This window comes from Panthera leo, chromosome D3 (assembly GCF_018350215.1).
Source record: "Panthera leo isolate Ple1 chromosome D3, P.leo_Ple1_pat1.1, whole genome shotgun sequence".
In the NCBI taxonomy this organism is placed as follows: Eukaryota; Metazoa; Chordata; class Mammalia; order Carnivora; family Felidae; genus Panthera; species Panthera leo.
The window spans coordinates 58,710,329-58,734,533 of NC_056690.1; the positions used below are offsets into that span (position 1 = coordinate 58,710,329).

The 24,205-nt window shown below is 52.3% G+C and overlaps 1 protein-coding gene and 1 long non-coding RNA gene across 15 annotated transcripts in view; one reads left to right on the top strand and one right to left on the bottom strand.

Moving 5' to 3' along the window:
- CELF4 (CUGBP Elav-like family member 4) overlaps positions 1-24,205 on the bottom strand; it is a 296,796-nt gene that overhangs the window by 236,862 nt on the left and 35,729 nt on the right. The window lies entirely within an intron of this gene.
- On the top strand, positions 16,338-18,569 carry LOC122203132. Its single transcript, XR_006195077.1, has 2 exons — positions 16,338-16,561; positions 17,775-18,569. It is a non-coding gene; the product is annotated as an uncharacterized LOC122203132 (long non-coding RNA).

Genomic DNA, 24,205 nt, shown 5'->3' on the forward strand with positions numbered 1-24,205 from the left:
AGGCCAGACACTGCACTCTCTCCCTTCTGACTCCCCTGGGATCGTTCTGGGAACAGTGCCTGCCTCTGCCCACCCTGTGCCTCAAAGGTCAGCCCAGGGCTGAACGCTCAGCCTCTGTTCCAGGAGCACTTGTATCAAAGGACAGAAGAATTTTCCCCTGAGGTTTCCTAAGGCCCAGAGCAGGCGCAATGAGCTCTCATGACCACTGGCCATTTGCCCAGAGCAAGCACTCCAGCCAACAAAGCCAGAGAGGCCCTCAGAGCCTGCCAGGGTCACGACACTCTGTACCAGCCTTGCCCAGTTGATGGAAGAGCTGTGCCCTCCCTTGGCAGAGCCCCCTCTGCATCGTGCCTAGCTGTGTGCCCTGGGACCCTCCAACCAGGACCCCTGCCAACAAGTCGCCTCTCCTAGATCCTGTAATTTGTCTAGTGCCACTTCTGCCACCAAAGCTTGGTGCGTCCCTCCACCTCTCTGGGCCTCAGTTTCTCCATCCATCAAATGATGGCTGTGATGATTGCTGCCCCAGTTTCCCTACGTGAGGGTGTGGCATGGGCTTCAAAGGAGTAGGCAGTAGGAAAGCCTGAATGCTACTCAGATGTCAGTTGTCTCCCTCCAGGCCCCTGTCTCATGCCCATTCAGGACTCTGCTGTCCCCGTCCTCCCCCATCCAGGATGGATGAGTGACACCAGAGCTCAGCCTTCCTCTCCAGTGAAGCAACCAGACTCACAGAGAACCCCACTGGGTCTAGGAGAGTGGCTTCCTGGGGCAGAGAGAGGAGAGGATTCTTGGAAGAGCTCTTTCTCACAAGACAAATCAAGAAAATGGGTTATTCCCAGGGACAAGCCACCTTCCTTTCGGGGGTACGTGCAGCTTTATGTGTAAGGAGGGGAGGGGAGCTGGATGAGCTGGTCTGTGCGGCCTCTGCCACTCGAAGGCAATGCAGGGCAGCGCTTAGGAACAGGGCTTGCACACTGCTTGCCTCTATCACCTTTTAGCTGTGGAATTTGGGTCAGGTTTCTTAGCCCCTTCCTCCCTCAATTTCCTCACCTGTAAAACAGGAGAGGAGTAGCCCTCACCCCACCCGGTTGCTGAGGGTTTTAAATGAGAACATATATGCCAAGTGTTAGAAAAGGCCCGGCGTGTACTAAGTGCAGCCTCGGTCAGCGTTAGCTGTGAGTGAATAGGTGTGCACCAGTCACCGCCAGCATGATGAAGCACTTTCTGGTGCCAGGGATGTCGTTGAGCACCTTTCCACGTTGCCTCACCTACTTCAGTGGCTCTGTTTTCGGCTCTGGTGTGTTGATGAAAGGTGGAGAGCACCAAGAGGCGAGACCAGAGTGTTGCTTGGGACCAGAGACATCATTCAGTGTCAGTAGAGTAAGTCTCAGCTCCAGCACCTGGCTAGTGTAAGAAGCTTCCTCGTGGAGAACGAACCTGAGCCGAGTGGGGAGTGGAGAGTGGTCACTGCAGGCCTGGGGCCCACAGGAGCATGCATCCCCAGGCAGCTGAGGACCAGCCAGGCTGAGCCTGATGAGGTGAGGGAGGGCTTCGGGGGTCCCCAAGGGACGGTCAGGGAGAGGAGCAAGCAGCTGTTTTAGGAGGGTGCCAGACTCGTCTCCAGCTTAAGTGCGTGAGTGGCTTCACCTGGCTGAGGCCCTCGAGCCCCGCCAGCTGGGCCGACCCACAGCATCAGGAAAGCGGTCTGGGTTCTGCACACCCTTCCTTCTAGCGGCTCTTACATTTTCTAGTTTTGCTTCCTCATATAAGCTCCTGGATAATTTTCGTTAGAAAAAGTCGAGCCTCCTTTCAGCAGAGCTAAACTTAAAAGGACACAACCGTCACAGGCGGTGCCCTGTGGGGAAGAGGGCAGTGGGTACACCTGTTCTGGCCGGGGCTCAGGCACAGTGGGCTTGAGGGGGCTAAGTGGGGGTGAGGGTGGGAGCCAAGCCCTTCCTGACTAAGGTAAGCACCCTCTTCCCAGGGAAGCACCCAAGGAGCATCCTTCCTTGGGAACAAAGAGGACCCTAGTAGCAGGCAGGGAGCAGGGAAGTTAGAGATGCAGGCTTTGGCATCAGACAGACCTAGGTTCCTGTCTCAGCTCTACCACTTCCTGGCTGTGTGATCTCAGGTGAGTTCCTTAACCTCTCTGAGCCCCACTTTCCAAACCGCATAACAGATTTGAGGCAGGCCTGTTGTGACACATGTAGATCTCCCAGTGCAGCTGCCAGGCCTCACACATGTCCCTCCTGTGATGTCATTAAGCAAAGGTGTCCTGTGGATTATGTGGCCCTCCCTGAGCTGCCCTGGAGCCTATCCTTTCCATGGGGCAGTAGGGCGGTGGCCTTGGCCCATCAGCAGTTATTCCCTCCCAGACTGTGGGCAGGCTGTGCCTTTCAAAGCCTCAGCCCTGCAGTGTCTCCCCCTCCCCTCCCCGCCCCCTCCCTGCCCCCCTGTTCTTTCAGCACTCTCTGTTCCTTCTCTCAGGCGGTGGATGAGCAGAAAAACAAATCAAAGTTGCCTGCATGTCCTGGAGCCCACGATGCTCCCACGAAACGATCCCTTGCTTCCCATTACCCACCCCAATAACTCTTGTATATGGAGTGTGAAATAATTAGCAGCGGCAAAAATAATTTAGGAAACAAGAAGAAACTAATTGTATAAGCTTGTTTGGGGAAAACACAGCCAAGCAAAAAACCCACTACACAGGGAGATGTGGACAGACCAGCTCCCCAGAGGTCAAGCCCTCACTTGGATCACCTGGAAGGATTCCTTGAAAGGTCCTCACTCAGGACTGGCTTCCTCCACCCCAGACTCCAGGAGGGGCCCACTGGTGCCACAGCCATGGGCCCCTACATGGGCACAGGGGTGACTTCCCAAAACCCATCTACCCCTCACCTCATTTCATGCCATCCCCAGGAGGCAAGAGGGCAGGGAGGAAAGTGGGAAGGGTGGTCCAGCTACCTGGAACAGTTTTATGCTCCAACATGGGCCTGGTGACCTCCCTGAACTTGAGCTGTGTCTGGGTAACAGGCCCCATACCTTGCAGGCCTGGAAGGTTCTTCTTCCCTCACCCGCTGCTGCTGCTGCTTGCCTTTGCCACTCAGGGTCCCCGGTCCCAGCAGATGCCTACCACCCATCAGAGAGCGGCAGCGTGTTAACGATATGGAGCTTCCCTGGGAAATGGAGAAAAACATCCGGTGCCTCGTGTTTTATGGCCCTTCTAACTTTTAAAAGTTTGATTCCTCCTTGAGCACTTTTCCAACTCCTAAGCTCCCTCCTATCCTCCACCTCACTTCTCCTCACTTCCTGGGAGGTAGATGGCCAGGCGCCCTTGTTCCCATGTGACAGGTGCAAACGAGTGAGGAAAGCTCACCTTCCTGAATGGACAGTTTCAAGATAAGAGAATGAGGGACCAGAGAGATGCAATAATCTGCCAAAGGTCACGGTCATCAGGAAGGGCTTGCCCAGGGTTTGACCTGGGACTGCTGTTTCCCACCTTCCTTAACCTGCTGGACAAGTCACCTGGTGGCTCAAAGCACCTAAGTGGGTCCTAGTCCAGCATGGCCATGGCCTCCTCTGCTCCCTGGGACCCTGCCCAAGGCCCCTGAGACCCTTTCCTCTCATCTGAATGAGAGCTGGGCCCGGGGTGGGAAAGCCTCCTCTTCCCTGTCCCCTCCCCTTAGATGAGGGGCTTTTACATTTGCATAGAACTGTGCTATATGGTTATTCTTAATGACAGAAATCTCACCTCTCTCCTTGTGAGCTCCTGGCTGCTATCTCCTGACATATCTTCCCTTGTCTGGGCCATTACGATAACCTCCTAATTTGTCCCTTGGCCTTCAGTGTTTCAATCTCAGGCCAGCTTCGGATCTGTCACTCCCTTGCTTTAAAACCTTCTGTGACCTCCTATTTCCTCCCAAATCAGCACATACTTCTTCACCTTGCCTCCATTGTGACATTGGTGTCTGTCATCCCCCTTAGTCAAGTCTCCACGTTCGAGGAATTTAAATGTTGGCTTCTTGGTGAGAAGTCAACTCACTGAGAGCAGACCTGGTATCATCCCTGGTTGTCCCTGCCCCTCACTCCCTTCATCTGGAATCACGGTGGTCCCTATATGGCCCTTAAGCCACAGCGACCTGGTGTCCATCTCCCCGATACACCATCCCTGGTGAACATCTTGGCCTGGAGGACGCATGGCGCCTCACATTCAACCCAAGCAAAAGGGCACCCATTATTTGTCTACACCTGCCCTGGTCCTGGACTCCCTCACACGGGTGATTGGCACTCCCAAGCCAGAAATTTGGGAGTTCTATATTCTCCTCCTTCAATCTCATCTATCCCACCAACATCTCCAGAGTGGGTTTCTCCTCTCCACCCTGCCCCTGCCCAGTACAACTCCATCATCACTTGCTGTGTTTCCCTCTTGCTGTTTGCAAGAGTGGCCATCTTCTCCCCAGAGTTTCTGGGCAGGCCTCACCTGGGCTTCTCCCTCTCTTATTTCTCATCCCTGATTTGGCTGGAATCTGGTGCTGAGTTGCCCTGGCAGGTGAGACAGGGTGGGTTTGATCGGGGCACCTCAAACGCCTAAGACACCAGAGGCGGTGGAGCTAATGGAGATTCTGGTTGCAAGCACTGGGGAGGGAGCGGTGTGTGTGCAACATCAGTCTGGAATCAGCACATGGCCTGAGCCAGGGGAAAGCATTTGGAGGCAGGAGGGCGACTCCCTACAGGCAGGGCCCTCTGGGCCCATTTGCTGTGCTAATTGCCTGACAGAATTACAGGGCAGGTGTCCAGGTCTGGGGCTGTGGTCTCATCACGCACTCAGCAGCTGAGGTCTTTTGCAGGGTGGGGGTCGGGTGGAGTGCTAGGGAGGTAAGTGTGGAGTGGTGCCCCCCCCCCCACCTCCTGCAGGGCTGATGGATGGCACTAAGTATGCATCGGTGGGGCATGCCTGTACTCCAGGCTGACAAATGCCACAGGTGCAGCCGCAGGGGACGCGAGCCAGCTGCTCCCATCACATCTGCGAGTATGCTGTTCAAGGTCATGCTGTGAGCAAAGGTGGTCTGGTGGCCTGGGGGCTTGAAGCCCCTCACTGCCCTTGGTGGGTCCTCTTAGCTAACCATGTTCTCCTGGCTGGGGAAGCAGAAGTGGGAGGTGGGGAGGGTCCTTTCCCTCAGGGACAAGCCGTGTCACTCTGCGTTTGCCAGCGCAAACCTTGAGATTTGTCTCTATCCTTGGTGAGAGAACAGCTGTCTCTGCAGTCTGCAGCTCACCTCCTCCTAGAATCACCTCTGCTGCTGCCTCCACCCGTTCTTCTGCCTCCTGAGATTTTTGCTGGTGCTGTTCCCACTGTGATGTGGTCTTTCCACCCCAAAGCCCCATCTTGACATTTCTGAGGTCACACCAGTCTCCCCACACTGGCAGGGCTTAGGCTTCAGCCACTGAAGTGGCCTTCAGTTTGCTTTTCCCCAACTCACTTATACAAAAATGAATTTAGTGGAAGAATGCCATCAATTTTATGTCCTCCCCTCCAATTAAAAAAATATTAGCACCTGCAACTACCTGTCTATAGTAGAATCTAGAGGATATTGATCTCACGTGGAATTAAACACTTAGACACTTCAGGTTCTGCAATGAGTACCATGAAACTGGGATATCCAGGCACTGGGTGCCCTGGCCATGTGGGAGAGCCATGTGTGATGTGGTAGAAAGATCCAGGAAATGGCATCTGAGTTTCTGGCACCTCTCAGTTGGATGGCCCAAGAGCTAATCTATCTGAACCTCAACTTTGTCATCTGTAAAATGGGGTTACAATTTATCAGACAGGGTAGCTCCTAGAATTAGGGAGGGCATGATACATAGTATGCACACAATAAGTGTTGAGTTAATATGAATCAAGTTGGGGACTTTGCAACAGAAAAGTCAGCCTGGAGCTTCACAAAAAAGTAAGAAGGTATCAGTCATATGATCCAGCAATTACACACAGCTATGTACCCCAAAGAAGGGAAGACAGGCATTCAAATAGATATTTGTACAAACATATTCACAGCAACACTATTCACAATAGCCCCCAAGTAGAAATGATCCAAATTTATATCAAGTGATGAATAAGCAAAATGTGATCTGGCCATACAATGGAATATTACACAGCTATAAAAAGGAAGGAAATTCTGCTCCATGCCACAACATGTACGAATCTTGAAAATGTGCTTAGTGCAAGAAGCCAGACACAAGAGGTCACATATTGTATGATTCCACTCATACGAAACATCAAGAACATGCAGTCCATAATCCCTTGAAACAGAAGGAAGTCTAGGGATAGCCAGGGACTAGGAGGAGGTAGGAATGGATTAATTGGTATGCTCTGTTTAATGCATATGAGGTTTCTTTTCGGGGTGATACAAATGTCTCGGAACTTGATGGGGTGGCTATTGTACAACATAGTGATTGTACTAAATGCCACTGAATTGCACATTTTAAAATGGATAATGGTTACTTTGAAAAAGAAGAGGAAAGGGAAGAAAGCATCAGGGGGAAATTAACACATTAAAGCACACGGCATTGCCCTCTGTCCCCCACACAGGAGCGGAATATCCTAGCCTGGATTTTCAGGGTGCACCAGGTACGCCCTTGCCCCAACCCAACAGAACATTACTTAGGCCTAGCTGGCCAAAGTACTGCAGAAACACCGTCCTTCTTCCCCAGAGCTGGCATGGGTCTGCCGTATAGGGATGGCATCTGGGCACTGAGGGTGCCTCTGCTCTGGGGTTCTCATACTCCTCCAGGCCTCCTTGGCGACCCCAGCAGAACTCCCTCCACCACAGAGCTGGCTCTGGGCCTCCCCCGGGACATGAGGCCCAGACCCCTTTATGCCATGCCTGCTCTCCTCAAACTCAGCCTGTGACATTCTTGGTCTCACACACCCATCTAACACATCTCGTACCCTGTACACTGCCTCTGACTACCCAGGTGTGAGTCTCCCCCAAACTGTGAACACGCAGAGGGCAGGCACACAGGTCTGTTCATCTCTGCAGGCACAGAACACTCATACCCATCTCCGGCTGGTAAAAAAGGAGAGTGGGTCGTGAGAGAAGTTGCTGGATTCTTGTTTCCCTCGTGGCTCTCTGCCTTTTTTCTTTTTCTTTTTTTAACCTGGAGGGAATACAACTTCAGCATCTCCACCCACTTTATAAATACTTTGACAAATGGTTTCTCTCCTGCCATGCTTACCCCAAGCAGGGGGCATCTGTCATTTTGGAAGGCAACTGTTTACAGCCCTTCTGACCTTTCATGCAGAGTCAGCGGCTGGGGGGCAGGGGCTGGGGGGTGGAGGAGGGGGATAGCCGGGCCAACTGCAGTTCATCAGGCCCAGAATTTAAACACAGGAAGAAAGAAAGAAGGAAAGGCAGAAAAACCCTACACAACTCTCAGAGTAATTGCTGTCTCCTTGGCAACGAAGCAGCAGTCTGGGGACCTGTGCTCCTGTATCCTTGCCTGGGCTGGGAAAGCAAGGGACTGCCGGGAGGGAGGGTGTTTTCCACCCTCCAGTGGCATTCTGAGGAAGGACCTGTTTTCAAGTCACTCCTCAGCCCCTTTACTGTTCCCAGTGTCTCTCAGCTACAGTTCATACTTTGCTGACGAGCGTCCCAGGCACTGGGAAGAGCCAGGCATCTAGGTGGGAAGCACGCACAGAAGCACGGTCAAGAGGACCCACGGTCCAAGACGGCTTCCTGCTAAGCCACAGCACCCCGTGCAAGCCCTACCAAGGGAGCTTCCTTTAAGGCAGTTAAACTCTTCCTCTTCCTCCTCCTTTTCCTCTTTCTCTCTCTCCTCTCCTCCTCCCCCTCCTCTTCCTTGCCTTGGTCTTCTTAGGAAACCCCCTTCTCCCTGCAGAAGGACTTACTGGCCTTTGGGGACCATGGGTGCATACTGGCAGGAGCAGGGAGCTAATGGCATAAGGAAGGGGTTGCAGAGGCTGGGAAAGGTGGGGTGGGGTCTCCCCTAGGGGTTCAGTAAGAGAGGAGAAAACTTCCACCTGTCCCACCACCTGCCGCCCACCTGAACTGGCTGTGGTCTCGCTGTGGAGACCTCAAGGAAACAGAGACCCTCCCTTCCATGCTCCAGTATGGATCCCTTCATCCTCCAAGGGGAAGCTCTAGTTTCCCCTCTTCCAAGAAGGCTGCCAGGGCTGCTCCAGCTGTAATGGCCTTTCCCTGCCGCCTGCCAGGCTCTCTCATTCAGTGCTTGTCTGTCATCTGGAGGTGGGGTGGCCCCCCAGAAAGGGTAGGAGCAGCCCAGGAGTGGGAGCAAACTTCATCCTTATGGGCGTCTCCGTGGTCCGGTAAGGGTTCAGCAAGCGTGTGTCTGTGGATGAGAGGCAGTGTGAGCTTCCTGCAGTCGGAGCTCTACTGCTCAAAGAGAAAGCCTCCGAGAACCCCTGGCCGGGGCATGGGCTGCTGTTACTGAGCGGGTTTGATTTTCTCCATCCTTACATTCGCTTCACCAACCTTCAGTTTCATCTACCAGGCTCTTCACACTGCTCATTCCCACCACCAGGCCTGTGCTCATACTGCCCCCAGCCTCCAGAACGAATACTCTGCCTGGTCCTTATGCTTAGGTGTAGCCAACCTGTGCTCTCAGGCCAAGTTCCAATGCCCCCTCCTCCTACGGAGCCTCCCGTAAATGCTCATGAACCTTTCCATCCCTTGTTGGCTATGGCAGTTACAGTCGTAACTACCTCTCCCGTGTGCCCTCTGATTGGTTCACGGGGACCTAAGTTTGTCCCTTCGTACGGGTGATGTGTAGGTGTGTGTGCACGCACCTTTTGATAGGTATGGAGCGGGCATCTCTTAGGTGATGGTTCTGCTGAGCCCAGCAAACATAGGAGATGCTCAGGGCAAGTCCCTGAAAGAGGGGGACATCGGTGTGTCTAGTTGACAGCTCCTCTTGGTCCCTCTTTCTGCATTTGCCCCATCTGACCCGGCCAAAACAACCACAGCCCTTATGCTCTCTGTCCCTGGTGTTCAAGTGATCTGCTCTTGGCTCCTCTACCCACATCTGAGGGGCTCCTTGGTTAAGCACTGAAAAGATGACCTCCTCACCACTCCGTCAGGAAGAGGGTGTTATAGCAGGAACCGCAGCTCCCTGTGAAGGTTTTCTGGCCTTCACTCGGTTGGCGGGTTAGGGCCTCTCCATAGTGTGGCACATCATTGGCAAACACTTATTGAGCAACTACTGTATGCATAGCTCAGTGCTGGATGTTAAAGGGGGAGAAGGGAGCTTTCTCCCTCTAGCATGGTATTGATCTTAGGGGGCTCAGAGTTCACTTGAAGAGGGAGGTAGACCAGAAACAGACAAATCACATGAGGGATAAGGGGGGTTGTGAAACTGCCTGGGCCAGGCATCTGAAACTGATCTGAAGCTGACCCATTGAGCTCTTGGTCCCAAGCCAAGGAGCCCCCCTGGTGGTAAACAAACAGTTTAAGGAAAGCACAGGGAATTAGAATTTTAAAAACCTTCCAGTGGTAATAAAATCTGGGGTGTAAAATGGGTTAGGAAATTTATTTTTTCAATATATGATTTTTTCCCCCTCTTCTCTGAAAATCCACATATCTATTCCGCTTCAGGTTGGGGCTCCTTTAAACGGTTTTATTAAAAAAATCATTTACTGTGGGCTTTTCAGTTCAACTTTAACTGGACCGGGTGGAAATTAAAAAAAGGATATTTTAAAAATAAATTATATAAATTACAGCCCTAATTATAAAGGAACTTTTAAAAATGTATCCAAGCATTAAAAGAAAATCTTTCTTTAAAAAAATGCCCCATTTCCCTGTTCCATTGCAGGAGCATAATTTAGATACTTTTAACAAATCCTCGTCCTTTGGAAGAAGCGGGCTCTCCAGGCCCATTTGCCTGTGTCTCTTTCTGCGTGCTATTATTATTTGATAACTTTGGGCTTAAATCTGCATGAGAGCCAATTATCTCTCTTTGTCATCAAGCAGGCTTGCTGTTCGGCAGTGGTTTTTATAGTACAGTAAAAGCCTTCCAGAGCCTGGAGGAGGTGGGTTTGTGGTTCAGATTACACTCCATCTTGCCTCTCCCAGTGACTTCCCTTATTCCCTTTTTTTGTTTTTGCTTTTCATCATTTCCCGATGCGATGCAACAAGTTTTCCTCCCCCGGCTACATGCGTATCTCTGCACCCCCGCCAGCCTTCTGCCCGTCCTGACCTCCTTCCTTGAGGATCTCATCCTCTCAAGGCCTTTTTCCCTTGGCCAAGGCTTCCCGCACAGAAGTAGTAGGAATTGGCGTTTCTTGGCCCACCCTCCAAAGGGAGCTTAAAGCACGAGTCATGAGTCATGCTCTCTTTCCTTCTGAACTAGTGGAGGTGGCATGGTGAGAACAGCACTGGAGGGAGGCAGGGACCCCTCCTTCATGCAGCTGACAGTCTGAAGGGAAGGGTAGGGAAGGCTGGTGCCGGATCAGTGCCTCAGCAGTAGTGTTAGAGACAGGGGTGCCGCCCTCCTGCCTGGGGCCCGGAGAGTTCTGGGAGAGTGGGCCCTGGCTGCTGCTGCTCTGGCTGCTTCACTAGGGGAAGAGAGATGATGATCGGAAAGGGCAGATGGAGTTTCACAAAGCGGGTGGGGATCCCCAGCTTGAAAAGCCTGGACTGGGTGGAGAAAAGGAAAGGCATGCCAGGGCACGGGAACGGCCTGAGCAGAGGCAGGACCCAGGGTGGATGATCTGGATGAGGACACTTGATCCCATGGGAAAGCAGGGATTCGGTCTGCTTTCCTCACTGCCGGGACCCTGCCACCTGGACTGGGCTGGGTACCTGGAGGCCCTTGATGCCCTTTGGTGGAACGAATGAATGAGTGAATGAATGGATGAATGAATGAATGATGAGGGTATGAAGGGAAAGGGGAGAGAGGCTGGAGACGGATTAGGAGGGTTTAGGGTATTAGATCTTTCTGGTTCTCAGGTGGAAAGATGCCTCTTCTGGCAAAAAATCATTTCCTGACTTTGCACTCTCCTTAGCGCAGAGGCCCCAGCCCCTGCCTGCCCGGTGCACCACGCCTTCCCCTCTGCCCCCTTCCAGACCCGGGTACATGCTGTTCCCTCTGCTGCAGGGCTCTGCCCCACCCTCCTGGACCATTCTTCCATCACTTGTAGACATTCTTTCTTCCTGGAGTTCCTTCTCGAGCCCAAACACCAAGTCGGGTCCCCTTCTCTGAGAAGTTTAGCACCTGGGGTACGTCACTGATCCGATTCTCCTCCTTGGTTCACCTCTTGACCAACCTTTCCTCCCCCAAGAGCTGCACTGGCCTCTGTTATCTCCATGTGAGACTGTGGAGCCCTGGGAGGCTGTGGCGGCTGCACCATCTACTTTTGGCATCACACATGCACACACTCCCCAGCCCAGCATGGCGATTGGTGGGGGCAGTGGCTCTATAGGTCTCTCCCTTCCACCTAGTCCCCAGTAAGCCCCGATGGCCGTGGGGCTTAGTCGTTGCCTCTTTCTGTTCTGGTTGGAAGGCTGGCATCAGTGGCTGAGAGCCCTGCCCCTCTTCCCACTTGCAGAGTGCCTGGAGCCCTGGCTTTCCCAGCAATGGGCCAGCTGTTTGCATTTGGAACTGGGGTGCAGGTGTGTTCCTGCTGGAGGGCACTCATTTCATTTTTCAAATGAGGGCTTCCTGGAAGGTGATGGGAAACTCCACGGTTTTTGCAGGAGGTACTTAGGGAGAGGTGATGTTTCCAGAATGGCTACAGGCAGAGGTGATGTGTCCTCCCAGGAGGTGCCTGGTGGAGGTGAGCTCCATCTGCCTTCCCCACCACTCAGCACACTTCGGAGACAGTGCCCTCTTGTGCCATTCTTCTGTTGCAGTTTTAGCAGGAAGTTCACATGTCCGGGAAACCTCTGTGTCCCTGGGGCAAACCAGAATGCTAGTTTGCCGCTTTGTCTGACATATTTCTCTAACTGTCTTCAGGGCGCAGAGCCTCCATTTGGCTGTGAGAACCCCTTTCCCCACCTTCTCTTGCCTCCCTCACTGTGGGGGGTGACCAATAGAGCACAGGTTGGGTGACTGAGACAGCTCTAGTTCTGGGTGGGTATATGCCATGCGGTGACCGTGGCACTTTGCTCTGTGGGAACTCCTGAGGCCAGGGACAGGGAAGGCACCTTCAATCCCAGGTTTGCACCCAACACCCTTACACAGGATTCTCTACAGTAGATTGCCTGAGTTCTTCTAGAGGCTGGGGGTCGGAGGGGAGGGAATTACATGGGTCGGGGGAGCCGTAACTGGGAAAGTTTGTAATGGTATAAAAGATAATGCTACGACCGTGGAGGTCTCTCAGCCTCTGAAGTGTGGCCACCATGTCTGATTGGGTGGGAGCTGCCCCCACCGGGCCCTCCACTCTCCCTTAGCTGGCCACCCTGCCATTGATTCAGGGCCAGCGACTCTTAGGAACTCTGCGGCCCCCTGGGAAGGCCTGTTTGGTGCCTGCTCCCTGTTCCCTGGCCTCCCTGCTGGCTGGCAGGCAGGCAGGCGGGTGGGCGGGCAGGGAGAATATTACCCCTAAGATAAATGAAGAAGACTTTCAGCCCTTATTGGATTATAGTTTTTATTGAACTTTATAAATTCCAATTAGCAGACCCCTGGGCAATAAGCGACACACAGCCTGTGGCTCACTTTATGGCGTGATTATGACCCTGTTTATCCTCCCCTGAACGAGAAGTATTAATGGAGGAAACGAAGGAAAGGGGACCCAAGAATACATAAAAACAGATATTGGTGACACAGAGCTGAACAGACGGGGTCAGGGAGAGAAAACAACCTCCTGGCGGGCCACGGGGCACAAAGGACGAGAGATTGCGAGAAAGCCATGTGCTCAGAGCCAAAGCCCGCTGGGATGCCCTTCTGGTTTCCCTTCCCACACAGAGAGCCCGCTCATCCCCCACTGGCTGCCGGGCCCTGGAGAGCACCTCCCACCCTTGTCACCGGCAAGCTATCTTGTTCTGGCTGGAGTTTGATTTACGAAGCGCAGGGTCCTGCCTTGTGCACCGGGCAGCCCACTGCCTGCCTCATGAGGCCCTGACTACAGCTCAGCAGCTGGAGGGAGAGCCCAGGGGTTCCTTAATGGTTCAGAGGAGTCCCTTGCCCTTTGAGAATCTGAGGGACGCTGAAGGCATTCTTCCTGGAAAAATGTCCCCAGTACACACACAGGCACGAATATACCCACACATGTAGGCATACATGCACACATATGCCATTTTCATACAATTTTAGGGGATCACGAGATCTCTTAAAACTGATCATGGTCCACCCCCTACTCCACCATCCACCACACCCACAGGAGGCTGAGAGCATCAGATTAAGACTCCTTGAGTTTGAGGGAGCCAAGAACTGTCTCCTGTTACTTCCCCTTGGAGGTGCTAAGAGCCCACAGAGAGAAGGGCAGTGTGGGAGCCTGGCCAGAGCAGGGCTGCCGCCCTGGCCCCAACTGTGTTTCCTCTCTTCCTGGATGCTCAGGTTTGTCCCCACTCACTCCACTTTAAACCTTTAATAGCTGGGCCCCAGAGCAGCGGGTGATGAGAAGAGAGGGATGGGGTGAGCCTGGTGGGTTTCTGAGCCAACAGGGTTAGTAGGGATGGCCACACTCTCCCAGATCCAAACCCTCACCCTCCCATGACTTGCTACATTTCCTGGGAAAAAGAAGCGTGCTCAAGGATGGCATACCTTCCTCATTTTGTCTGGCTTCATTTGTACCTCCCTCCCCCTTCTCTGGGTCATCTTTCTCCCAGCCTTTGGTGGAAGATTAAAAAAAGAAAAAAAAAAATTCTCCTATCAGCATTTTGCCGTTGTACGGAATCACTAACACAGAAGTATCCGAGGAAGCTTTTGTAGTCTGAACAGGATGAAAAATGCTTCAGGTGTTGATCGTCTGCTGTGGTATGTAAGTAAGATGCTGAGATCTGTGTGCAGCCCAGAGCGTGTCTATCCGGCTGGGTCCATTCAGGTCCCTGCGTCTCCCCAGTGGCCTGGGCCTCGCCCACCCTCTATGCCTCTGTGATTTATGGAGCCCTGATAGGCCTGGTCTTACTTCCGATAAGAAGTATGGGAGGTTTATAAGCCCCACCGTCGTGAACTACCGTGACCAGGACTTGCCTGATTCTTCGAGAGGGAGAGGGAATGAACGGCGGAAACTGAGCAGGGATTGGGGCCTGGGCTGAGGGGAAGATTCCTGGGCTGGAAGCCTGGGGAGAGACCAGGTGTTCTCTTGAGCCTTGTGAGGGGGTTACTGTGGACATTCAGGCACCAACATATTGTTGCTTCCACATCCTTTGGGTAAGGTAAGGGTTTCCAGAGAGCCAACTTGAGGCCCTTGGAGGAGCGGAGGCCTGCAGACCAGGGATACTGTCTCTCATGTTCCCTAGTCTGTACCTTCTCCCCTCAAACCCTGGGCGCCCGGATTAGCTGAGCCTCACCCCAGAAGAGTGGGCTGCCCATCCCCCCCAACCGAAGCTCCCGGGAACAGCCCCTCCTTTCTGCCTACATTACTGTCCAGCAGTGCCAGGGTTCCAGACCCGGAGCTGCAGAAACCACACCTGGTGCTGTATGTGTTTGCCACCTTTCTCGGGTCGTGCCCAGCAGTGTGTGAGGTACACAGCGTGTGTCTTTTCATTTGCATTGTATGGTGTAGACATGAAGGCCTAGACAAGGACTATTTGGTCGGCCATTGTCTTATAGCTGAGCAACTAAGGGAACAGATTTTGGAGCTGGTCTCTCAGATCTGGATGGGCTTTGGGTTACCTGTTGACCCAGCTGGCAGAGGGCTATAGACTTTGGGCGGTTGCATGGAAAATAAAGTTGAGTTTTTTCTGCAGAGTTGAAGGCAGCTGGGTGTGGGTGGCTGGGTAGGCAGTGGGGACAACAGGACCTGAGAGAAGAGCTGGGAGCCCAGGAGCCACTGCTGCTCCCTGGAGGCCTCATCTAGCCTGGGTGGCACTTGGGAACAAAAAGGTCCATTTCAGAAACCCGAGGGCTTAACTAATGCTGATGGCACCACCTCAGGCTGGGGCAGGGGCTTCAGCCCAGGTTCTAAGACGTTCCTGGGATTATCCCTTCCCACCCAGAGAGAACAGTTCTTGGTGGTCACTCTATTCCCATCATACTGCCATGCCCCTAATAGATGTTTAGTCCATGATTTAAGTAAGAAGAGTGTCAGTGCCAAAGCCTCAGGTGTCAGAACACAGGTAGAGTGAGCAGTGGGGGCTTTGAGACCATGCTGGCACTTCTGCAATCACCAGGAAAGCCCTTCTGTCCATGGCCAAGGCCCTGCAGGCCCCTCTTCATGGGGAGGAGTCCTTCGAAGACCAGGGGATCCCTGGGATCTTTTGAAACAGATGAAGAAGCCACCTTCCCGAGCAGCCTCCTATAACTGGGGATGAGGGGGAGGATGGGAGTATATCAGGGAGTCACGGGGCACACTGGGCAACGTGCAGAGAGCCCTCACAAAGCGCAGGCTCACCTCTGCCACCAACAAGCTGAGTGACGGTGGCCCCATCACTCCCCTTGCTGGGCCTTCCTTTCCTCCTAGCAAAGTGACAGCATTGGCACAGGGGATCCCCAAGGTCCGTGCCGAGTCTGAAATCTGCCAATTCCCCTCTCTGATGTTTCAGGCACGAACACAAATGAGCACGTATGGAGAACTGTGGCAAGTAATAATGGCCCCCCAGCCCCCGCCCCAAGCACACACGCTCTTTTTTCTCTTCATGCCCCTGTAATAGATCATACAGGATGGATTACATTAATTTTCTATAAACTATATCAACTCGAGTGACATGTCCTTAAGGGTTGGCTGATTGATATCTACAATGCGGTCTTATAATCTAAAATCATATTAATATTAATATTAAAGATTTTCTGTCCTTTACGTGCACCATTAAATCTGGAGTATAAGGTGAAATTGACAACATACATTTTGACAGCTTATCTATAATAAATATGCAAATCTTGATGCCCACATGTCATCACAGATGCACCGCAGCTCTCTGAAGATCAGAGCGTGCCTGTCTCCCGCGTGACATTTTCAGCAGACGATCAGAGCACACGTCTGGGCGGCAGGAGCAGCGCTGGGTGAGCCTTTGCCGGCGATGACCCTGGCCTCTCCTGTCTGCCTATGAAAACCTGTCCTTCATCCTGCCAAGCAGGCAGGAGGGCCGAAGGAGTGACAGTCACAGAGAGCAGGGGACACCATCTCACGTACCCCCTCTGGAATACGGGAAAATCGAGTTCCCTCTTTATGAAGTCACAAAGGGACTTGCTGTTTTCTCCAGCCACCTGGTTACAGCAGGTTATCATCACACAGCACCAGTGAGTTTAAGAATTGAGGCTCCTAAGTTGGCAGCCCTGGGGTCAAACCCCATCTCTGCCACTAACCTCTGCTCTTAACCTCCTGTGGCCTCTGTTTCTCCATCTGTAAGAGAAGAGAAACAGCACCTCCCTTCTGGTAGAAATGTGAAGACTGAGGGAGTTCATGGAAGCAGGTGGCCAGCACAGAGTGGTGAGACCTCACTAAAGGGCAGCTCTTGGATTATGTTCTAAATTGGTCCCACTTCTTATGATCCCTGCAACCTCTTCCTGTCCTTGTATGCCTGCCCTTGCCTTCCACTGTCTACCACTTAGCACAGTGACCAACTTGGCTTCTTCTATGCTGGCCTGCACCAGGCATAAGCCCCAGGCAGCAGGGAGCACACATCTCCCTATGCCCCTAGCCGGACCAGGACTCAGGGAGAGAGCTGACACTGATGGGGGATGGACTGAGATTGGGATTCGGGAATCAACCACAAGGAGAAATATACTTATCTGTCTGCTAAGACTCTGCCAGGTGGACAAGATAGGGGTGTGTGTGTGTGTGTGTGTGTGCGTGTGTGTGTGTGTGTGTGTGTGTGTTGGAGGGGGCAATGAATCATATCTGTAAAAGTCATGATGCTCCTCACTCACATTAGCAGGGAGATTGAGAGAAGAGCTGAGGGAGGGCTCTGAGGAATTTTCAACAGGCGCAGGATTGTTTGTTTGACAGAGCCCCAGGCCATCACGGAGGCCCCATCCTCACTTTACACCTGCTGATGGGGCAGCAGGGCCCACTGAAGGCCCTGGGGCCATATCTCTGCTCTCTGGCTTCCTTCCAGCCTCTCTGAGCTCACTCTACAGGGTAACTTCCAGTCTCCCAGGCCCCTTCATCAGTTCCATCCACCTCTAGTTTTTGGCACTGCGTTCACCCCTTCCCTGTCCCCCTTCCTCCACAAAACCATCCCAATCAGTCCAGCCACACTGAGCTCTTCTGTATCTGAACTCTGCTGAATTCTCAGTGTAAAGAACCACAGGATGATGTAACGCCCCCTTACATTGTTCTGTAATTGGTTGGCAGTGCACAGGTTTGTTCTCTACAACTAGACTGGGAACGTGGGGGTGGGGACTGCTTAGCTTTCCTCTTTCTGTTTCCCTGAGGGCTCACCGTGTGGCAGGGCACATGTGCAGATGTGCTGGGTTTGGGAGCCTTCAGCACTCCGATCAGAGTAGGAACAGACACAGGGACCCCATGGATCTGCAGAAGCATTAAGAGAGCTGTTGGGCAGCTCTTGAAAGGTCAGAGTTGATCTGGATCCACTCACCCTCTTTCGGGTCTCTTGGGGCCAGGAGCAGGGCTCACAGGGAGCCCAGATGTTCTTCTGGGGTATCAGGAAATCCATTCATACCCCCTACCTCCCCTGCAGGTGAGGTCAGTGTCCTGGAGGAACCAGTGTCATTGTTTACCACTTGGACCCACCATGTGTTCCAATCCCCGGGCTGCCCCAGCTCTGAGATCCTGAGACACACAAGCGCAGTTCTGACCGAGGATAAGAAGTTTGGTGATCCAGCCTGGGGAGACAGGCTCTCTGGGGGAGTACCGCTAGCCCTGTGCGGTTCTGGGAAATTCGGGCACTTCATGGGATGCTCATCGACAGAATCCTGCAGCCCAGGCTGTGGGCAGAATGGGGCCTAGGGACAGGTGGAGACCCCCATGGTTTGCTGAGAGGACTCCCACTTGGACGGTATTCTTGGCTGCCCTGCTCTTTGTCTCACAAAGTCTCTTGCCACCACCTCCTGGTCCTGCATCCCAGTGCGGAACATGAGTCTCTACACCGTCTTTAATAAAGAGCCACAAACCAATCATCTACAGGTAATCACTGAACAAGAAGTGAAGACAGGAGGAGTGGAAGAGAGGACAGTGTATGGCTTTGGGCAACCCATTCAGGCTCGCCGAGCGTCCACAGTGTCTGCGCTGCATGGGCTGGCTGCCGTTTGCTTGTACGTTTATTCCATCTTTCAACACATCGCCACTGTGAATGAGCTACACGAAGGAAGCCGGGTGCTGTGTATCGAGGGGAGTGGACAGCCCCTGCCCTGCACCCATGGAGCCTGTCTTCTGGGCTGTTGAGGAGGTTCAATGAGCTAATATTTGATTATCACCTGGCACAGTGCCTGGCATACAGCAATACTCCATAAATGTTAGTTCTCTCTGCCTTGAATGAGTCACATCTGGTTGGAGAGAAAGAGCCACTTAAAGTAGGACCAGAAAATATTATGGGGGAGGGAGAGGTAAGGAAATGGGTCAGGCTGCAGGGGTGCCTGTGTGAGTGGTGTTGGTGGCTGCGGGGTGACAAGGTGGGTGGGAAGAAGGAAAATGGCCAATTACAGATGGCTTCAAATGCCAACCACAGGAATAAGGATTCCATGGTCTTTTAAAATCCCTTTCTGTCTCCCTCCTCATTCATCTCTTCCCTGCCCTGCCTCTTTGCCGCTGCCTCCTCCCTCCTTGGCTTCCTCCCTCCTCCTTCCCACAATTAACCCCAGGCTGTCGTGATTGCTCCCCGAGTTGACGAATGTCTTTCCTCTTTCCCCATCCCCCCCTCTTTTTTTTTTTTTTTTTTTTATTTGTGTTGACTTGACTTGACAAGCCCTAATCCCTGACTCAGCTCCCACTTCTTGTTAAACCAAAGGTAAATTCTCGGCCGGCGGGGCGGCCTGGAGCAGGAAGATCTAGACCGCGGAGCAGCCGCGGGAAATATTGATATTAGCCGACCTCTGGCGCCGGCCGCCCGCGGTGAAAATAGGACGCGGGGCCAATCAATTACCGAGCCATTAAGGGCAGGGAGGGGGGAGGAGAATAAAAAGAGTGGGCTCCTCCATCCGCCTCCCCCGCGCCGGCCATCGCCCCCTGGGGGTGGCGAGCTGCGTCCCGCGCTCCGCTCCCGCTCCCTGTGCGCTCTGGCCGTGGCCCCCAGGGGGTCAATGTCAGTGACCTCAGCAGCTGACAGGAGCCCCAGCGGGCCGGGGTTGGGACGCTCCAGTCTGGCGGCGTGGGTCCATCCCGCTGTCGGCTTGCCGCTGTCTTTGTCTGCGCCTCCCTTCCTCTCCCCGGGGCTTCTCGATCTCCAGCCCTCCCTTTCTCATTCTGCCCTCCTCCTTTTTCTCTTTGTTAAAACCTCTCCTCTTTCCTCGGTGCCTCCTGCTCGTGGGACCACCCTTTCTGTTGTGTTTCTCTGCCTCCCCTTCCCTCCTGAGCTGGCCACAGGGTGGCTCCAGCTGCCCGTCGCCCCTGAGTGCTCCAAGCCCTGTGGTGACTGCCCCTGCCGCCTACAGCCACCGCCAGCCTAGGCCAATGGCCCTCCCTCCAGACTTCATGCCCATTAACACGTGTCTTCACCAATAGGAACCAACATCAGTCCCTTCTGATTTGGGGTTAATGACTTCTGGGAATCTTTTCCATTTTTAATTTGTTCCTTCTAACTTAGACAATAGCCCCATGTTAGGAGAGGACCCCCACATCTAGATGGGGAGACAGCTGTGCTCACCGCAGACAGAGCCTTTTTGCAGGTGGGTTTCCAGGGTGTGTGGAGGGGGTGGGAGCAACCTTGCATGTTTGTGTATGTGTGGGTTCTGGGTGTCTGTGACCAGGTTTGTACAGCTGGAGGGGTGTGTAGGAGCCAGACATGTTCTGGATGGGAACAAGCTTTTGTGTGTGTGGGGGGGGTGGGGGGGGGGTGGTGGAGAAGAGAGTCTTCTGGTTTCTTGAGTTGACCATTCCTAAAGGGTGGGGAGGGAGTAGGCTCATTTGTCAGGTGTGGGCTCATTTGGTGACTAGCTGATTGGTCTATAATATCTCCTAAAATTTCCATAGGTTCTTAGATGAGCAAATGAGATTGATGAAATTGAAATTTATCAGGTATGGTGTTGGCATTGAGTAAATAGTACTTTTTTACTTTAAAGAAGGGTCCTGCATTTTTTAATAATAAAAATCCCTTTTGCAAGTTCCCTTGTTCACAGTGCTCAAAAGGTGGCCCCAGACCTGCAGTATGGGCCCATGGGCATCAACTAAGAATTTATTAGACATGCAAAATTCTCAGGCCTTACCCATCTATTGAATCAGAAACTCTGGGGAGGGGCTCGGCCATCTGTGTTTAACCAGCCCTCCAGGGGCTCTGAAGAGCACTGAAGTTTGAGCACCACTGACCTCAATTATCCCCGCAGCTCTGGAAGGTAGGTGGCGTGGAAATGATTGTATCTTCTCTTTAGCTCTGGAGGAATAGTGGCAGAGAACCACGGCATGGCCAGACAGCAGCAGGGCCAGGAATAGGACTATGCCTGGTCTTAGGGTGAGGCAGCCTTTTTAAAGGTGTTAGAAGGTACATTTTATTTCAACTCACAAGCACCCTTCAAAGGAGGTAGATATTATACCTAGAGAGGTGACTGACATCTGCCTGGCTGTGAGACTGCTTATAACCTGTGGGGACTGGCAAGGATTTTCCAGCTCCTCTAGCCAGTGCTCCGTGCTTGGGAGGGGGAGACTTGGGCTACAGCCACTTGCATGAAAAATATGACTCTTTAAGACTGATTTTTAGTTGGACCATTGAAAGCAGCCTATCGTAGAGGGACATCTTTCATACCAACAGCCCACCTCAGGGTTATGTGAGGTGCCCTCTAAAATATAGACTGTAGGTCCCCCTTCTGACAAACAGGTTCCAAAACCCAGAGAGAAGGGATTTTTAGGCCCTTGGGAACCTTCTGGGGAAAGATTTGGTGCCCAGTGGGTACAGTTTGAGCCCCAGCTCTGCCCTTTATGGGATAGTCACGCAACCTGTCCATCCTGAAAGAGCTTGACTTGTAGCACGTGGTCACCACCCCAATGTTCTGAGAGCTCTGAAACAAGCCACCTTGCATCCCTGGGCCTCAGTTTCCTTATCTATAGTGTGGAAAGTTAAACTAAAAGGCTCTCCGTCTGTAACAAACCATGGTCAATACTCTTAACGTATGTGAGCCCCACATAGCATAACATCAGGAGGACCCTGCACCCACTGCACATGCTCTTTCCACTGTCCCCACTCCTGTTTCAGGAAGATGAGCCAAGCCCTTGGCAAATGAGCGCAAGTATCAAGAAGACAGCAAGCTCTGTGCTTCGTAGAGCATACCAAAGCCCAAAACGGCGCCTGAACTCATCTTTTCAACCCACAACAATGTCTGGCTACTGGAAGCCTTGCCTGCAGAGGTGGCCAGTATGCGTACCCCGCTGGACAGGGGTCACCAGCAGGGGCTGACTGAAGCTGACAGGGACCTTGAGCCTCCTCCAAACCCTTTTTACCCTATATGACCCAGAAAACAGAATTAATTAGAATCTTCCATTTTCTGAGAACTTGGGTTAATCAAGGTTTATGTGTAGAATTTCCCCTCCCCCCAAAACAGCAAACTGAACTGATGTTTCTATGAAGAATCCAGTACGTAGTGAAACCGCTGGTGTAGGACCTGATCCTTAGGGAGCTGGAACATCAAACCACGCTGGGAGACACGGGTTTCAGTCCCCTGTGGGAAAACAAACCCATAGTGGGGTAGATGGGGAGAGAGTGGATTTGGGTTGGCTTCCCAGGATCTGGGAAGGAGCGGGATAAAATGTTTCCTATTGTCATTTGTCATCTACAACAGACCATCTCTGTGCATTTTCCTGCTCCTTCCACAAAAGTGCTGCCTCCAAGGAGCCGCCCTGGCTATAGACACCTGACATCGCTCTCCTTGACCTTTTACAAGCCTGTGGACTAAACCACTCAACTTCACTCTTGATTTCAGACTCTCCCAAGTGGCTCCTTCTCAGGGTGTGTTCTACACCCCAACTGGATTTTAGATTCCTTTAGGCTGGGAGAACTCAGGGGTTCAGCAGAGTTTAACACACTGCAGCCACTGGATAGATACACTTAAAATCACAGACAGGAAGAGCTGAAGGGATCCTTACAGATCAGCTAGTCTGACCTTCAGGTCGCAAATGAGGCAGCTGAGGCCCAGACTGCAGGGTGACTTGGTCAAGGCCTCATACCTGGTGTCAAGGCAGGAATAGAAACCCAAGTCTTGACAAAAATTGTTTTCTGGGTAGACACAATGTCAGTAAGGAGTTTGGGAGAATAGGGCTCCAAAAAAATTAATGAGAGCTTAACGGATACAATCTCTTTGGAAGCAAATGTCAGTCAACATGTACAATGCTCAAATCTACTGAAATAATTTCACTTGGAAGAATTTATTCTACAGGTGGAAGCGTGCCTATGTGCAGCAGATGTGCACAAAGATGTTGATTGTGTGTGATTTGTAATAAAATAAAACAAAACTAGAAAGAACCTAATTGTCCGTGGGGACCTGGCTGTGATAAATTACTGAGTATCTGGACAACTAGATACTCTGGAGCTACTAAATGGAGTAAGTTGATCCTCAGGCATGCTGACTTGGAAAGGTCTGAGATCTAATGGAAAGTCAAAGGTCAAGGTGCATAGCAACGTCAGGAGCATATTCCAATTCCCATAACAGAAAGTGTCTGTGGGTGTGTTTGCACGTGCCTGTCTGTACTTGACATATTTCCGGGAGAATGCCCAAAAAACTGCTCCTTCTGGTGAGTGGGATGGGGTCTCTAATGGGAGGGAGAATCCCGCTTCATTATATACCCCTTTGTACTTTTTACTGTGTGTGGGTTATTTTTATAATAATAATTTAAAAACCTCAGCACCCCAGCCTCCTGGTTCAGCATTTCCCCCCACTGTACCAAACCATCCCTTTTGCCGTTATTCTTCTGTAGATCAGTAACTTGGAGTCTAACTGACATAATTTCAAGTAGGTAATAAACAAAAAACAAGCCATCTGCTCCTAGCTCATCCCTTTATTTTTTTTTTATCCCACAGTTGCTTTCTAGGGGACTGAGCTCTAGAGTAGGACCCACATGTGAAGGTGGTTCAGCACGGGGTTAAGAACCAGACTCTCACACACCTGGGTGGCTCAGTCAGTTAAATGTCTGACTCTTGATTTTGGCTCAGGTCATGATCTCACGGTCTGTGAGTTCGAGCCCTCAGTGGGGCTCTGTGCTGACAGTGCGGCGCCTGCTTGGGATTCTCTGTCTCCCTCTCTCTCTGCCCCTTCCCTGCTTGCATTTTCTCTCTTTCTCTCTCTGTCAAAAATAAATACACATGACAACAACAACAAAAAAGAACCATACCCACAAGACTGCTGTTGACCAGGCAAGTCCCTCTGTGCCTCAGTGCCCTCATCTGTAAAATGGGGATAGTAACAGTTCCAGCCTCCCAGTGTTTGTGGGAGAACCAATGACCTAATGCATGTATCTGGTTCTCAGGAAGTGGTTGGATGGATGATCCTGACTTCATCCTCTCACCTGGTGAGCCTGAGAGGTGGCCAGGACACGGAGCTCCCTGTCTATCTAGTGCTCCATCCCAGATGACATTGGTAGAGTTGCCCTTCAGCCTGCAGACAGCATCTTTGACCTTAGCGTCAGTCTTGGCTGGATGGAGAATGGCAGACTCATTGCATGAGGGAGGTCTTCAGCGAAGCATATAAACAAGGGAGCATCCAAACAGTCTGGCACCAGCTCCCACATCGAGGAAGCTGGAGAGAGGAATGGAGGCAGGGGAACTGGAAGAAGAGGTATTCCAGGAGGTGAGACAGCCTGCTGCCTTGTCTTCCCATGGGCATGGGAAGCCAGAAGCTTCTGGACTTGCTCTGCCTGCACCTGGTGGATTTCTGGAAAAGCTAGGGCTGACCTTTTGAGGGAGACCATGGTGTGGTACTAGCTGCAGGACAGGGTAGATCCTATTCCTAGGGGAATTGGCACCCAGTTACCACT